General features: G+C 37.9%; 1 protein-coding gene and 1 pseudogene across 3 annotated transcripts in view; both read right to left on the bottom strand.

Moving 5' to 3' along the window:
• Slc35g2 (solute carrier family 35 member G2) overlaps positions 1 to 17,394 on the bottom strand; it is a 35,092-nt gene that overhangs the window by 14,761 nt on the left and 2,937 nt on the right. Inside the window, exon 1 of one of the 3 annotated variants that reach the window (XM_010625534.3) lies at positions 12,133 to 12,527. The exons of the other annotated variants lie outside the window; for them this stretch is intronic. The gene's annotated coding sequence lies outside the window, so the exon portion shown is untranslated. Of the gene's footprint in view, positions 1 to 12,132; positions 12,528 to 17,394 lie in introns of those variants that run through there. 3 annotated transcript variants of the gene reach the window in all.
• On the bottom strand, positions 2,716 to 3,171 carry LOC104863191 (annotated as a pseudogene).

Here is a 17,394-nt window from a genome sequence, read left to right as displayed (position 1 = left end):
AAAAACAAAAAAAAAAAAAAAAGAAGAAGAAGAAGGAATTGCTATACTGAAGTAATTTTAGATTATAAATATTTTAAAGGATTTTTTGTTGTTGTTGCTGTTCTGGGGATCAAACTCAGAACCTTGCATTTGTAAGGCAGGCGGAGGCACCATTAAGCTACAATCCCCAGCCCTAAAGGATATTATTTTAATATAAATGTCAATAAATCATTATTAATGATTGATGATTTTATCAAAGAGCATTCATGCATACTGTCTAATGAGTCACTGAAGATAATATAAATGAAATCTAAAAGCATTAAATTGCTATTAACTTTTATGGACGAGATAGGATAGTACTTTAAAATTTTTTGTTTTATTCATACATACTTGCAGTGCTAATGATTACATTCATTGTGGGGAATTGGTACATGGACAACACATCTTAATTCTTTTTACGTTCCCTTCCTTTCTCCTCCCTCCATCTCTTAGTCCCTTTCCCATTTGTGAAAGATCTCTATTGTTTCTTATCTTTATTTGACTCAAATTTATTTATACTTTGGATTTCTCAAGAAAAATCATGTAATATTCAAACTTGTGTGTCTGATATATTTCACTTAATGTTATTATCTCAAGACGCAACTATTTTCCTATAAATGAGTCGTTTTTCTTTATGGCAGAGTAGTACTCCATTGTCTATAAATACCACATTTTCTTCATCCGTTCACCTGTTGATGGACATATAAGCCACTTTCCAGATTTAGCCACATATGAATTATGTGTCTGTAAACATGGGTATGCATGTGTCCCTGTAGTATGATGTCTTTAACTCTACTGGGGAAATACCTAGAAAGGAAATAGCTGGGTTGAATGGAATTTCTATTTTTAGTTTTTTGAACAACCTCCATATTGATCTCCATAGTGGTTATACTAGCTTACATTCTCATCAACTGTAAAAATGTTCCTTTTCCACACAGCCTCATCAGCATTTGTTATTATTTTATTTCTTGATGATTGACATTCTTTCTGGAGTAAGATTGAATCTTATCGTTGCTTTATTTTGCACTTCTGTAATGGCCAGAGATGCTGAACATCTTTTCATGTTGTATTTATCAGTCATGTGTGCTGCTACTTTTGAGAAATGTCTATTCACTTCAGTTGCCCATTTTTTAACTGGGTCTTTAATTTTGAGGGGTCCAAATTTTTTAATTTTTTACATATTCCTAACATTATTCCTCTGATGAAGAGGCAGCTGGCAAAATTTTTCCCCATACTGTAGAAAAAATTTTTTATGATAGTTGCTGTGCTTTTTTTTTTTTTTTTGAGACAGGGTCTCACTATGTAGTTGAAACTGACCTGGAACTCACTATGTAGCCCAGGCTGGTCTCGAACTCACAGCGATCCTCCTGCCTCAGCCTCCCGAGTGCTGAGATTACAGGCCTGCGCCACCATGCCCAGCCAGAACCTTTTTAATTTAATATAATCCCATTTGTTGATTCTTGATATTATTTCTTATGCATTGGGGCTCTGTTCAGAAAGTTCTTGCTTATGTCTGTGACTTTAAGAATTTCATCTGTTTTATTTTCCAACAGATTGTTTGTGTTTTTGATGGGCATCTGAAATGAAAAGACACTTCTCAGGTGAAGAATTAGAAACACCAAATAAATATTGAAAAAATGGTCAACATCACCAGTCATTCATGAAATGCAAATTAAAACAATGCTGAGATTCCCTTTCACTCCAGAAAGAATGGCTGCTATCAAGAAATCAATCAATAACAAATGCTGGAAAAGCTGTGGGGAAAAAGAAGCCCTTCTCCACTGTGGTGGGACTGGTGTAAGCAATGTGGAAAGTAGTGTGGAGATTCCTCAAAAAACTAAAACCAGAGGTTCCATTTGACCTAGCTATACCTCTTCTCGGTATCTTCCTGAAATAATTAAAGGCGTCATACCACAGCAATATGTGTGAATCCAAGTTTATAGCAGCACAGTTTGTAATAGCTAAATCTTGGAAACAGCCTAAATGCCCATTGTACTGACAAGTGGATAAAAAATATGTCTCTTTCAGGCCGGGGATTTAGTTCAAAGGTCCCACTGCTTGCCTTACAAGTGCAATGTCCCGAGTTCAATCCCCAGTACAAAAAGAAAAAAAAAGTTTATTTTTATTTTATTTTTTTCAAAGCAAGAAGGGCCATATTCATCTTCACAATAAAATTGTCCATCTGATCCTTTATCTAAGGCTCTCAACCGTGGTATTTATTAGAGATGTATCCAAAAATGTCTTCTGATTGGTGGTTTATATACTCGTTTGTGTTTTACAAAGAGCAAATTCCTATAGATAACTGGGTTAGTCGTACAACAAAGTCACTTTCAAATACTTGTCTGTTTTCTTCAATGAAAGTGAAAAAGGAGAAGTTTCAACTACCAGCACATGAGACTTTTGTCATGTGTCACTGTGGCTAAAAAACTGAATAGTGCTCTTCTGGAGCAGAAAAAGGGGAGCACCAGATCGCATGGAGCCTAGGCGGAAGGCCAGGGATGAGAATGTTTGTGGAGGTCTGCAGTGTCCCAGGACTGGGGCAGAGGGAAGTTAGGACAGGCTGTGATGCGAAGTGGACTGAGCAGGAGGCATGAGCTGAAGGAAGTAGGGTTGGCCCTCGATGCATTCAAGGCCATATGTTGGTGCTCATCACTTATATTACACAAAACAGAGAAGACAGCGGCACAACAGTTACACCAAGATTGATGCCAGTTCTTTAAATGTTGCAGGTGGAGATGGTCCCCATCTCCTCAGTTACTCATGAGAAACCCATTCCAAAGGCCACATTGAAACTGTTTTTGTCATCTTGGCAATGCCAGCCAATGGATCCAATTGCACAGTCTGTGCAGACCAGAAACTTGATGTTGCCCACGTCCTTGGTGAAGCCCACATTCTCAAAGGTGAACATGTCGTTAACCAGCCAATAGTCCTAGAGGAGATCGCCATCAGAACTGTTGCCATCAGCCAGGGCTGGCTTCTTCCTCACGGACGGAAGGAAAAGCTGTCGGTGGGAGAAGAGAGCGGTCCCTGGCTGCAGCACGCCAGAGCCACAGTGCTGGCACAGCGCCGCCTTTGGGTTTCAGCCCTCAGCTGACACTAACTTGTTTAGCTGCCCTGCTGGTTCCATTGCCTAAAAAGTGTTTCTTTATACAAAGGAGTACTACTCTGCCATAAAGAAGGACGAGCTTCCAATATTTATAAATGGATTGACCTTTTGACCATACACTTAAAAATAAATTGGACACACATGTTTAAATACCTCATTGTTTCTCTGATGTGAGAAACAAAGTGGAAATAAGGACAAATGTATGGATGTTGGGAAGTGGGAAGAGTGTTTAAATGGAAAGAGGAACAAGAGAGGAGAGAGGGAGAAAGGATGAGAAAAGAAAAAAAGGGAAAATAGAAAGAAAAAATGTAAACAGCTTTTGTACATAGGAGAGGGGACTTGAGGGAGAATGGAATATAATAAAATTTATTTTTAAAATGTGTTTTAATATTTAGATCTTTGATCCATTTTTCATTTTAGTTTAGTACATAGTGAGAATCTAGCTTCAATCTTCTGCATATGTGTAATCAGTTTATCCAGCACCATTTGTTAAAGAGGCTCTTTCTTCCAGTATATGTTTTTGGCCCCCTTGTCAAAAATCAGATGGCTGAATTGCCTGGGGTTGTTTCTGCATCCTCTGTTCTGTTCTACTGATACAAATATCTGTTTTTGTGCCATCATCATGCTGTTTTTATCACAATATCTTTGGCATCACTGTAATGCAACTTGAAATCTGGGAGTATGATGCCTCCTGCTTTGCTCTTTTTTTGTTATTGCTGTTTGTTTTGTTTTGTTTTTGTTTTTAGGGACAGGGTCTCACTGTGTAGTTCAGGCTTGTCTTGGACTCACTATGTAGTCCGGGATGGCCTTGAACTCACACTGATTCTCCTGCCTGTTCCATTATGCCCAACTCCTGCTTTGTTCTTTTTGCCTAGGATTACTTTTGCTATTCTGGGTCTCTTCTACTTCCATATGAATTTTAGGATTGTTTCCTCTAGTTTTGTGAGGAATGCTCACATATTTTGCTTAAGACTGCATTAAATCCACATATAAGTTTTCAAAATACGGTCACCATTTTAACAATGTTGGTTCTGCCTATCCAGGAACATGAGATGTTTTTCCATTTTCTAAAGTCCTCTTCAATCTCCCTTTCCAAGTACAATAATGTTCCTTAAAAAACTGTTTCATTTCATTTGTTAGGTTAATTCCTATGTATCTAATTTTTCTTGAAGATATTATAAATGGTATTGTTTTCCCGATTTCCTTCTCAGTGGGTTCATTATTGATGCACATGAACCTTTTTGATTTTTGCATGTTGATTTTGCATCCTGCTAACTATTTGAATTTGTTCATAAGCTGTAGAAGTCTTTTGGTGGTATTGTAAAGGATCATGTTGTCTGAGAATAAAGATAGTTTGACTTCTTCCTTTCCTACACATATCCCTTTTATTTCTTTTTCTTGCTCCGTCTAGTCATGGGACAGTATATAATAGTCATTTATAGTAAAAAATTTGCCTATATTTTGTCCTGATGTAATTGCTATTATTTTATTTTTATTATTATTATTATTTTGTACCAGGGATGAAAATCAGGAGCTTGCACTTGCGAGGCAGGTGGTGGCACCACTGAGCTAAATCCATGAAGTCATTATTGTTTTTTGTTTTTGAAGTGAGACATATATTTTATTGTGTCCTTATTTTCTTATGATGACAAAAGTTAATTCTGGAAAAGTAATAGAGCTAGATGTGTGTAAGATCGTTCCCAAGCCTCTGCTCTCTTATCTAAGTGTCCACACATTCAATTCAGGCTGACCCATAAACAGTTAAGACAGCAGTGATTTGATGTGTCCACTCAGTGCCATTAACTGCACTGTAATCATAGTATGGTTTATAAGTTAAGCCTGTTTTAAATATGCACACTAATTAGAGTCATAAAACTATAATACGAGTGCATTCTAATCCATGAGCATATTAGCCAAAATGGGAGGGAGTGTGCTTTTTATACAAAAGATCATGAATGAGTCCTGAAGAATATTTGGATTGAAAAAGGTGGAAAGAACAGTTCAGGCCCACTGCTCCTTCATGTCACTGAAAGACAACTGCAGGGGCTGTTCAGAGCAGCACACCAGCTGAGCGACCAGAAAATGGCCATTTTCTAAGAAAACCAGAATTTATGTAATGCACAGCCTTTTAGACCACATCAACTTGACTCCGTTTGGAAGCAAATATGTAGCAGGTGCAGCTCACGAGGCGAAGCGTGGCTCTGCTACATTCCAAGTGGCTTGTATGGTCTCTGTTCTGCACCAGCAGATCCTCAAAGGTAGCCCCACAGAAGGTGTTGATGCAGTCCAAAAGGGTTAGGAAAGCTGCAGGGGCTGTTCAGAGCAGCACACCAGCTGAGCGACCAGAAAATGGCCATTTTCTAAGAAAACCAGAATTTATGTAATGCACAGCCTTTTAGACCACATCAACTTGACTCCATTTGGAAGCAAATATGTAGCAGGTGCAGCTCACAAGGCAAAGCGTGACTCTGCTACATTCCAAGTGGCTTGTATGGTCTCTGTTCTGTACCAGCGGATCCTCAAAGGTAGCCCCACAGAAGATGTTGTTGCAGTCCAAAAGGATTAGGAAAGTGCAGAGCACTGTGGCGAAAGCAGTGGAGGAGACAGGTCCTTTCTGGTTGTCTCCAAACTGGGAATGGCGAAGAAAATAGCGCAGCGTCCTTTCCATGAATTTACCTCTTCCCTTTGCTTTGTGAGGACATCCCAGAGAAGGAGGTGGAATTTGGACTACATGGCGCAAATTAGATCTCCAGTGCTGGTTAAGAGTTGTTGATGACAATTGGACATTTTGATACTAAGTAAGGTGTGTTGTCAAACATTATGTAGAAAGGCATCTACGTACTTGTGAGAGGCCATTGTGGTACACAGAAAGAGCTGCTGAGGGTCTGTCTTTTGGATTCACATGTAGCTGAAGACTTATTTGATGTTTGAGATCCATCGTGCTTCAGGACAGAATCTTCTTTGCTTCTCTACCATAACCTCAGATGAAAAATGATTTAAAGCACTGTGGTTGACTACATCTCTGTTACTTTTTTTTAAAAATTCTTTTTATTGAGTTTATTGGTACAATCAAGATATACAATACAGTTACATTCATTACTGGGATCCTGTACCTTTACATGATAGGTCTTGATTCTCATTTTTTCCCCTTGTCCCTGCCCTCCCTTCACCCCCTCCTCCCCTACCCATCTACAAACACTTTTATTTCCATTTTTTCGATTTCTCATATTTTTTTCCTCTCCCTTATTACCTTTCCCCTACCTTTCCCACTTTCCCTACACCTTTAGCCCTTTACTTCCTATTTCACATTATTAATTATCTCATTAGGAACTTGTGTACTATTATAGTTTTTCACACCAGAGAAACTATTCAGTACTTCAGTTTTTATGAACATTAAAAATAGGGAATCCTAAAATAAAACTAAAAAGGAAAGTAAAAGAGAAAAGGCAATGATGTAAGATTAAAATAATCCTTAATTCTGAAGATGAAAATGGTCCCTGAACATATTGTTAATAGAAAAATAATCTACAATTTATCAAAAGAACTAGAGGGCCGGGGATTTAGCTCAGCGGTTCGGTAGCCTGCCTTGTAAGTGCAAGAACCCGAGTTCAATCCCCGGTACCAAAAAAAAAAAAAAGGAACTAGAATGGGGTAATAGCACAGGATTTCCTTAAAGATGAGTGGATTTGAGTTCATACTGAAGAAATACATATCAACTCTAGTAAATAAAGATTTAGAGCCACCAATTAGACATAATTTCAGTAATTCCTTCAAGCTAACATTTCTAAGGGACCTTTTAAGTCTTATGTGATTACTTAGATAGTTCTGTGGAAATGCAGACTTTCCATAATTTTGTTTTCTTGTAACTCTCTTGCACATCCTGTCCACCTCCCAAGTGCTTTGCTCAGATTTCTGATTTTTAGCACTAAGTCAAGAACTATTATAATATGACTCCACATCCTTCCATATCCATTGTAGGCAGGATTTATCAGCACTTCTGGAGAATTTGGGGTTGTACATAGCTCAAAGTGGCTCCTTTAATCTGCCTTGTCTACTCCTTAATACATCCAGGCACCACCTAAAAGCAGCAGGAGAGATCTGTGAATTACATGAAGTCTAGAGAGTTTGCATTCATATTTGTATTCCTACCACATAGAGCATATTTAATATATGTTGACTCAACAAAAATATTGTATTTAACTGTGGTGTTCTATAGCTGTCTCTTGAACTTTGTCCCATCCTGCTATCAGCTACAATAAACTCTCTATTCATTCTCCTCTTTCTGTCTTGGTCTCATCTTTGAGACTGACTGCTGACTGTTACTCAGCTGCATTTCTGGGGCTCAGTGCGGAAGACACCAGTTCCAGATCCCTGAGGAACCACTCTGCCAGTCTGCAGAGACTGTTCCTAGATTCTGTGCTGGCCCCATGCTGGCCTAGGATTGTCAGAAAGATCAGCCAGAGTGCAGAAGGATCATCAGTGCCTGTACAAAGTTTTTAGATTGAGAAAACTCTGATTTTGAGCTATATCTTTTTAAGAAATTTCAATGTAAAAGCAAGGCTTTGAATCCCACTCCTCATACCTCCTTGGCATGTGAGACAAATCTCAAACTACTCAGCAAGGAAGGAAAAAGGAAATGACAATGAAATGGGATTGAACAAGTAGGGTAAGCATGTTCACTGAAAGATTGGAAGTATTTGAAATATTAAAGACAAAAAATTATTAGTTTGTACTATTTTTTATTTTCAAAATGTATTACACCTAGATTAATGTATTGAACTTAAGATTAATAAATGTTACCATATTAGAAGTAGCTTTATGAAATATGGAAAATGTCTTTATTTCAAAATACTTGAAAGTAGTCATCTGAATACCAGAAATATGACATTTTTACATCCTGCATCCTGTATTAAAAGTAATTATTTAATTACTTAGCATTTTCTATGTATGTTAACAAAAAGTGATTATCTTCTACAGCTTTTTATTTATTTATTTATTTATTTATTTATTTATTTATATTTATTTATTTATTTATTTATTTATTTATTTATTTATTTTGGTACCAGGGATCAAACTTGGGCCCTTGGGCTTACAAGGCTGGTGGCAAAACCACTGAGCTAAATCCCTGGCCCTTGCATCTTATATTTTTCGGAGTAAGAAAGATTTTTTTTTTCCGGCAATAGAAGTATACATTTATTTAAGGCAAAGAAGTATTCTTAGCAAACTGAGAGCAGGCTGGCCACAAGAATCACAGAGCTCTGAGGATAAGGGAAAGTGGCCTTTCATATCCCAAATTCTCAAGTTATCTCTCTCTCATGTAAATAAAGCTTTGAAACAGTGGTCCTATCGGTTAGATTTCCCTTGCCTTAAGATGGCTGCCACATAGAAAAGCAGCCTCCATGTTAAAATATGGCTTCTCCCAACAAAGGATAGTCTTCATGCCTCTTCTCCCAACAAGAGTAACCTAATACTTGCCGCCTCCTAACAGCTAGTGATGTCACAGGCTCCTCCAGTCTCTTAATACTACCTCACTCAACTCCACCCCAGTTTAGGCTATCCATGCCCTGCTTCTATAAAAGAAGCTTCCTATGTTGCCTTGTTGCTTTTCTCTCCTTTGTTTAGAGACAGCCCTGCAGATCCTTCCCATAATAAGGGCTTGTTATGGTTCTGGTCTGGTCTTTGTTTTCCACTCTTTTATCAAACACTATCAAACACTCAGTTGGTATCACTCAGTATAAACTGTCCTATCAAAATACTTATTTGGCTTCTTGTTACATGTGATTCTGCCCCCCCCCCGGACTGGGGGTCAAACTCCTAGCACATTAGATAAAATCAGTTTAAATGGGACTACCTAGGTGGGAAAGGATCCTCATTTTGGGCTGAAAAGCAGAAGGTTCCCAAGAGGGTGTTGGTCAAGGTTGCTTCAGGGGCTGAGCTAGGTTGAAGATGGGGATGTCACAGCCTGAGTTGGGAATGAAAACTTCTTATTTATTGAACTAGGAAAGGTGATAATAGATTCTAGAAGGGTCCATACTGGGAATAGCTAAGTAGGATGTGGTTTAAGGGGCTGAGACAAGCTGGGCAGAACTGAGCGGTGGAAGAATGGAAGAGGTCTGAGGATTTTTCTGGGCTAGGTCAGTTGGGGTTGTAGTAGAGGTTAAAAAAAAAATCATAGTTAAGGGCCATGGAGCTGAGAAGTTAGGAAAGAGATCTGATGGAACTGGGTGAGAAGAGGGCATTGGGTGCCCCAAACAGAAAGGTTAGCCCAAATTCAAGCTGGAGACTTGGCTGACAGCTCTAGAGCAAAATGTTGAGGAAGGGATTGCCAGAAGCTGTCAGTGTGTGAGCACTGCAAGACATCTGCAGCAGCTAGCTTTGGAAGAGAAAAAGACTCAGATGAAGAAAACAGATAAGAGCAAAAAATATCAAAAAGGAAAGATAGGGATAGGAGTGATCAGTCTGGTTAGAACCGGGCCAAACATTGTTATCACCTTCAAAGCAATTGGACCCATTAGTTGAGAAGGCTGACACCTTGCTGCTCGGTGGTTACTGACTTTTGTGGACTATAATTTGTAGACCACCCATACCAGGAAAGGAAAAGGTTAAAAAGGTCGTATGTGGCAGTTTTCAAAGTAGGTTGATTTGGCTTGTATAAAGGCGATGATGCTTGATTTGGAACCGAGCAGTTTATGTTGTGATGCTTTAAAATCCATTCTGGCACACTAATGACTGTGTTGGCTGGCAGCTAAGAACTTGCTGGAATGCAAGTCTTTCACTTTGTAAGTGACACTTCCCTTTCCAGAAAAGAGCCTTTCTAATCTCTCAAGTAGTGGATTTACCAATTTGCATAAAATATGTCATCCTTAATGAACACATTTATTATCTACCATAGACTTTCCTACTGTCTTAAAAAATTTTTAAACAGATCAGTTTGCAGTGAATCAGCACCTTTAAATTCAGCTGTGCTGGGTGAATCTGCTAATGGAGAGGGAAACGGCAGGAATAAAATGATCCTTTTCTATTTTCATGCTTTTTTTGATGCATCTAAATAGTTAAATCACCAACTAGGTTAGATGCTAATTAAATAGAAAGCAAATTACTAGGCTATGCCAATATGGTTGTTAAGAGTTGTACTTCTTGGTTGTTTATCATTTAACTCTTATGAGAGAGCATTAAACAGGCCAGCTGAGTTCAAAGATGCCTTCTAACCTCCAGGATATACAACAATCCCTTGTCAAAAAAGAAACACTCCAGGATCAACAGTCTGTTCTCAAATCCTTCACCAGCTGCTCACATTTGCCCTGTTCTTGCTGCCATCTATGTGAAAGCCAAGCCTGAAGCCCCCTGGGGGGTCAAGACTTAGGGAAATAGCAAATGAGTTAATTCAAAATTAGTCACCTCTTCCCCTGTACTATTTCATCAAATCACTAAGGCCTTTAAGAAATGATAATCAGGTGCCCTCTTGTTTCAGACTAAACTAAATAAGTCAAATTTTGAGCAAACTCGATGAGCATGGTTAGAAATGTAGGATACTTAATTTCATTAAAATCACTTTACTCTTTTAATATCTGTAAGAGAACACACACATACAATGCTATGGCAAAGTTTAAGAGAAACTTTACCAAATTTGATCATCCACAAGAGTATTGTATACAAAGAACAGGGATAAGGTAATCAATCCATCAAAAGCAGCATGTATCAAAATTTAAAATGTATGAGCTCTTTGACTAGCCATTCCATTTCTAAGAATAGATCCTCAGAAGATAATCAGTAAATTACATAAAATGTACATGAAAAGATATTTTTCTTTTTTTTCCTGGTACAGGGGATCAAACTAAGGACCTTGCTCTTGCCAAGCCGGCTTGCTGCCACTGAGCTAAATGGCTGCCCTTATACAATGAAAACTAGGAACTGATCTAATTGCTTATTAGTGGGGGAAGGATCAAGTAAAAAGATCAATGTAATATTACAAAGCCACCCAAAAGGGGGCCGGGAATTTAGCACAGTAGTGCCGCCGCCTGCCTTGCAAGTGCAAGGACCCAAGTTTGATCCCCGGTACCAAAAAACAAAATAAAACAAAAAACAAAGACACCCAAAAGGATAACGTATGTGACTATATATAAGAAAAATTTCACGTCACGTTGCTGAAGAAAAGGAAAGGTATGAAAGAATATTCATAGTATGATTCTGACACACACTTGTGAATAGTAGAATTTTAATTATTTGTTTATTATTATTTTCTTTTAAATTTATTTTATATAGAAATATGTGTTTACTTTAAAATTTTAAAATGTGTTCAAAGTGAATCTTTATTTTGTATTTTAGGCAGCCTAGAACAGTTCCCAGGAAGTCAACTGTAGTGCTTGTATTTTCATCCTTCTGTGGGAAGAAAACTGTGGATAAACAGACCATATTACATAGAAACCCTGAATAGATGGTGTCTAGTACCCAAACAAAAACAGAGGTGAAAGACTTCACAAATAGAGGAGGATGTCTTTACTAAAGTATGTAAAAGAATTCAATGTGTGTATAAATATATATACATATATATGTATATATTACTATATTTTCATGATTGACCAAAAATATAATGTAGATTCCAAGTGGCAGCAAAAAGTATAACGTAATTACCATTGGCTTTTCTTACATAAGTTACCACTCCATAAATCTTCACGTTAATGTAGAAAAATCTGACCTAAACAGATGGTTCTCATGCTGTTTTCTTAAATACACACAGATTTCTGGTCTTCTGGACCAGGAAATGAAGTCAACACTAAAACAGTAAACACCATCATCCATCTCCTAGAATTCTACTTTCAGAAGCTGCTAATAAAAGCAGTATTTCCTTCTTTAAAAATAGAGCACAGAGACATTTTTGTCTTCATGCAATGTCTTCTTGACAGAATAACAAAACATAGAGGGATATTTGGGGAACAGGTCAGAGGCCATAAGGCTGGGGTTGGGGGGTGGCTGTGGTTATGACTGGTTGGCTGGTTTCTGAGACTTACCAAATTTGGAAAATCCTCTCACTGTGGTTCTTAGTAGGTAGCAGCATTTGGCTGTCTCCAACTCTGATCCTCACATGTTTTGTGGAAGGCATAACACTAGGGGCTGACACTCTGCCAGTTAAATCTTCATCTCACTGGCCTAAGAGCCTCTTTTTCATGTGCATCTTCCCTCAAGTAATTAATAGCTTTGAGATTGAATTCCTGCTCTAAAAATATCTCGTTGGTTAAGGCTGTCAGGAAGTTGGAGGGGCCAGCAGGACTACATCTAAGGAGAAACTGAGCCAAGGATGTGGCTTATGAGGTGAAGAGATTGGTTATATAAAGGGAGAACAAGCAGGTCAGGCATGGTGGCTTACACCTGTAATCCCAGCACTTGGGACACTGAGACAAGAGGATCGCTGTGAGTTTGAGGCCAGCCTGAGCTACATAGTGAGTTTGAGGCCAGCCTGAACTACGTATTAGGACCCTGTCTCCGAAAAAAAGGAGAGAGAGAGAAAATGAGCAAAGAAATATATGGAGGATAATGGGAGCCAGATTCTCACCATTAGAAAAGGAAGTTACAAGGTCATTCATTTACAGTTGGAGAGCACTGATCCAACAAAGCAATCACTGGCAAACTCTCACTCCTCCCTATAATATTCCTGTTGACCCTCGTGGAGAAGCCTCTCACTAAACAATTGATTCTTCCTCTGTGTTCTAGAACACTTTCTTTTGGGCTCTGTTGCTGTCCTTGACATGATATCGCTGTGAGTTGAGAGTGGAATAGTAGCCATAATAAACTGTTACCACACCAGGAATAGGGACTACGTCTATCTCTTTTCTTAGTAATTCCAGGTCCTGGTTCAGCACAGGACTCAACAATGCTGGCAGAACAAAACCAGTCCTCTGGCTTGTATCCAGATATACCCGCAAAGTTTCATGCACTCATCTGTGAGAGGCTTTTTGGAGCTGACTAGCTCTAGGATGTGTGATAATAGGATTAAGGGTATGTGATAACTAAATGGGTTCTGCATAGTTCTAGGTGTGGATAATGGAAGCCCCACCTTGGGTGTGGGTGGCTTACAGCCTGCATGGAATATAAAGGGAAAGGAGGCAGGCTTGCTGCTTGCTGCTTCCTGCCTGACTTGCCATGAACTGTTTCTCCTTTGTGATGCCCCTCTGCCATGCTCCCCTGCATGGGAACCAGCTGACTATGGACTGAAACTTGGACAAATTATGAGCTGAAATAAACCTTTCCTCCTTTAACTATGGATGTCAGGTTTTTTGTCTCAGCAATAAGAAAAGTAAGACAGCTGACCTGCTCTGCAGAAAGTCCCTCCCCTAAGTAGACACGTAGTCTACTTTTGGATCTCATTAATTGTGATGAAGAGTCAGATTGCCACAATTTTGTAACTCTAAGGAAATCCAAGACAATATGAAAATCCAGCTGTTGTCCACTGTATCAACAGCCTCACTTTTGTCATCTTCACCCTTATTTAGAAGAGTGACTGCCAGGGCTTTTTAAAAAAGGAAATTTTAAAAGAAAAAAGGGGATTTAGCTCAGTTTAAAAAAAGGGGGGGAATTTGGGGGCTGGAGATTTAGCTCAGCAGCACTGCTCCTGCCTTGCAAGCACAAGATCCTGAGTTTGATCCCTGATGAGGGCCGGGGATTTGGCTCAGTGGTTCTGCTGCCTGCCTCAAAAGCACAAGAGCCTGAGTTCAATTCCCCATACCAAAAAAAAACCAAAAAAAACAAAAACAAAAAACACACAAAACAGAAAAACAAAACAAATGTCATCTGAGTTTGATCTCCAGTACCAAAAAAGGAAAATTTGAAGAAAAAAAAAGAGCAAGAAAAACAAAGAAAGATTTGATCACCTAATATTTCTTCTTTCCTTTACCAAGTTCTTAAAGAGTGCAATAAAGAAAGTAATACTTTGGGGTTCTGAATTAAAATAAAGACAGATACAAAAAAAAATAAAGGGCCTAGTTAGAATATGATTACTCTCATCACCTTTTCTCTAACCAACAAATTCCAATTCCAGATTGGAAAACCATATTTCTTTTCAGGTTACCAGGAATCAAAGGCTCCTCTTGCATTTAATGATTGGGGAGTTTTAAAAAAATAATAATAATAATTGGGGAGTTTTTCATCCTTAATTAAGATAACCATAAATGAGTAAATTGCTAGATATGCCAACAATTACAGAGATAACTGGGAAGATCTAAACTGTGTATAGCAGCACTAGTCAAGATGAAAGGTGTTGAGGATTTCAGTCATCACTTGAACTAAAATACTGTACTGTGAAAATTTATAAACTCCAATTGAAATTATTTTTGACTATTGGATATAATTACATCTACACATATTCTCATGACTTCTTTAAGTCTATTCCTTTGGAAAAACTCAGAATTATTCAAAGTAATTTTTTTTTAAATTATGATTTGTAGGCTGAGGATATAGCTCAGTGATTGAACAATTGCCTAGCATGCTTGAGGCTGGATTCAGTTTCCAGCACTACAAAATAAAAAGAAAAACAGGGCCAGGGATTCAGCTCAGTGGTGCCACCACCTGCCTTGCAAGCGCAAGGTCCCAAGTTTGATCCCTGGTACCAAAAAGAAAAACAAAAACAAATAAATAATTTACAATTTGGTAATCTCTTAATCTTCCTGTTTCTCCCAGGCAGTTTGTATCCTTGCCACCTCGACAAATTCATATGCTGAAAACTATCCCCAATGTGCGAGTATTTGGAAGTAGGCCTTTTGGAAGTGATTTGGTTTTTTTTTGTTTTGTTTTGTTTTGTTTTTTAAATTTTATTGAGTTTATTGGTACATTTTAGGGATACAGTACAGTTACATTCATTGTTGGGATCATGTACCTTTACATGGCAAGTCTTGATTCTCATTTTTTCCCCTTACCTCTGCCCTCCCTTCACCCCCTCCTCCCCTCCCCATCTACAAACACTTTATTTTCATCTTTTCATTCTCTCACATTTTTTTCTTTTCCCGTTTTGTGAGTGATTTGGTTTTGAGGGCAGAGCCCTCACCTCTTCTGCCACATTAGGACACAGCAAAAATATCACCATCTATGAACCAGGAAAGGAGCTCATTTGTTGGCACCTTTTAGTCCCCCAAGTACTGGGGATTTAACTCAGGGACTTATTACTAAGCTATCCCTTCAGCCCATTTGTAATTTTTTATTTTGAGACAGGATCTTGATAAATTGCCCAGCTTGTGCACAAACTTACGATCTTCCTGCCTCAGCCTCCCACAGTGCAGGGATGACAAGCCTGTGCCACCAGGCCAGCTTTGGGGATTTAATCTTAGACTTAGCCTCCTGACGCAGAGAAATAAATTTCTGTTTTTTATAAGCCACCCATTTTGTTATAACAGCCTGAATGAACTAAGGCACTCCCCAAATATTATTTTCTCATGTGACTGAACTCATTCTCACTTCATAGCTAAAAAAGAAGTATCAACTATGTTAATTAAACAAAAATCAATGTGGCTGCTGGTCTCTGTTCAGCTGGGGCCCCTGGGCATGATACTGTGCTACTCATTCCTGACAAGCTCATTGACAGGTTTGCCAACACAGATAGAGCCTATTAGATCTTGTTCAGAAAAAGAATTAGTGACTAGATATAAACAATATGGTTACCATGACTAATTCACAGAAGAAGAAATACAAGCTACCAGGAAGCATCTAGAAAGAGACACAACTTCTGCAAAAGACACAGAAACAAGAATTAAAGGAAAATGAAAACTGGATGTGGTGGGGCACATAGCCTGGACAACTTAATGATTTAGCAAGATCTTGTCCCTATATCAAAATTTAAAAAATAAAAAGGCAAAAAAAATGAGAACCAAGACCTGTCATGTAAAGGTACAAGATTCCAATGATGAATGTAACTGTACTGTATACTTAAAATGTACCAATAAACTCAATGAGAGAATAAATAAATAAATAGGCTGGGAATGTAGCTCAGTGTGAAGGTCCTGGGTTCAATCCCCAATATTGGGGGTGGGGGAGAGAAAGAACAATGAAATGTGTGCTTTGCCTCTTAAGTTAGAAAAATGAAAAAGGATTATTATCTGTACATTATACTGCAAAGAATCTAGAACATTGGGCTGGGGATTTAGCTCAGCAGTTCGGTGGCCTGCCTTGCAAGCGCAAGGACCTGAGTTCAATCCCTGGTACAAAAAAAAAAAAAAAAAAAAAAAAAAAAAAAACAACTATTAAGAATCTAGAACATCTTGCACTACTGGTTGTAAAACAAACTGTTACAGATCTTTGGAGGAAAGTTAAAATGTACCAAAATGTAAACTGTTATTCTCCCCAAGTCATTACACAGAAGTATATTAATAGAATGTACAATGGCATTGTTTTTATTAACCTAAAGCTATACACGGTCTTACAATTGATAACATCTTAGATTCAGTTAAGTATATGATTATTCATGAATCTAATTATCTCAAAGTATTTACTGCAAAATAGTATTTGTAGTGGTAACTTGAGACTAGCTTACTAGGGAGCTTTTATTTTTTACTTTGGTATTGTTTCCATTTCTTATAATTAGCTGTATTTTAAAATACATATTACAGAAACAAAATCATTCCCATTCAGCTATTCTAAAATATTTTAAACTCCAAGAAGAACATAATACAGACCAAACAGTCATTCTTTTGTTTTTTGAGAAAGTTATTTTGATGCATAATAGATACCAAAAAATAATGTTTAGGCTTGAGGTTTTTTTTTCTTCCTTAAGACATATGATCAATCTTAAGTATATACACTCTTATAGATGGGTGGCTCCCTTTTCAGGATCTCACTGAGATAAATTCTCATTTTGGTTAAAGAGTGGGCTTTGCTACTTTTTCTTTCAAATATAAAAAAATTCCAAAGAATAGCTCTTTTTAAAAAAAGGGATGACATATCAACAGTTTAAAAATACTACAGGCTAATCACCATCTTAAGCAAAAACACTTTCACTAAGTACTTTAAAAGTAGGACTGGGGATTTAACTCAGTGGTGCCGCCACCTGCCTCACAAGGGCAAAGAAGTAAATACACCACACTAAAGGGTTCAAACTGAGAGAAATGTTACTTCTTGTTAAAAATACTGTTGTGTATATAATGGTTGGAAATAAAAAATTACGTGGTTTTTGTTTTGTTTTTTTCTGGTACTGGGGATTGAATGCAGTGGCATTCTACATTGAGCTACATCCTCAGACCCTCCTTTTTTTTTTTTTTTTTTTTTTTTTTTTTTAAAGAGTCCTCCCAACC

This window comes from Fukomys damarensis, unplaced genomic scaffold (genome assembly GCF_012274545.1).
Source record: "Fukomys damarensis isolate Sample0158 unplaced genomic scaffold, DMR_v1.0_HiC HiC_scaffold_37, whole genome shotgun sequence".
Classification (NCBI taxonomy): domain Eukaryota; kingdom Metazoa; phylum Chordata; class Mammalia; order Rodentia; family Bathyergidae; genus Fukomys; species Fukomys damarensis.
This window is presented reverse-complemented; position numbering and strand designations above follow the sequence as displayed.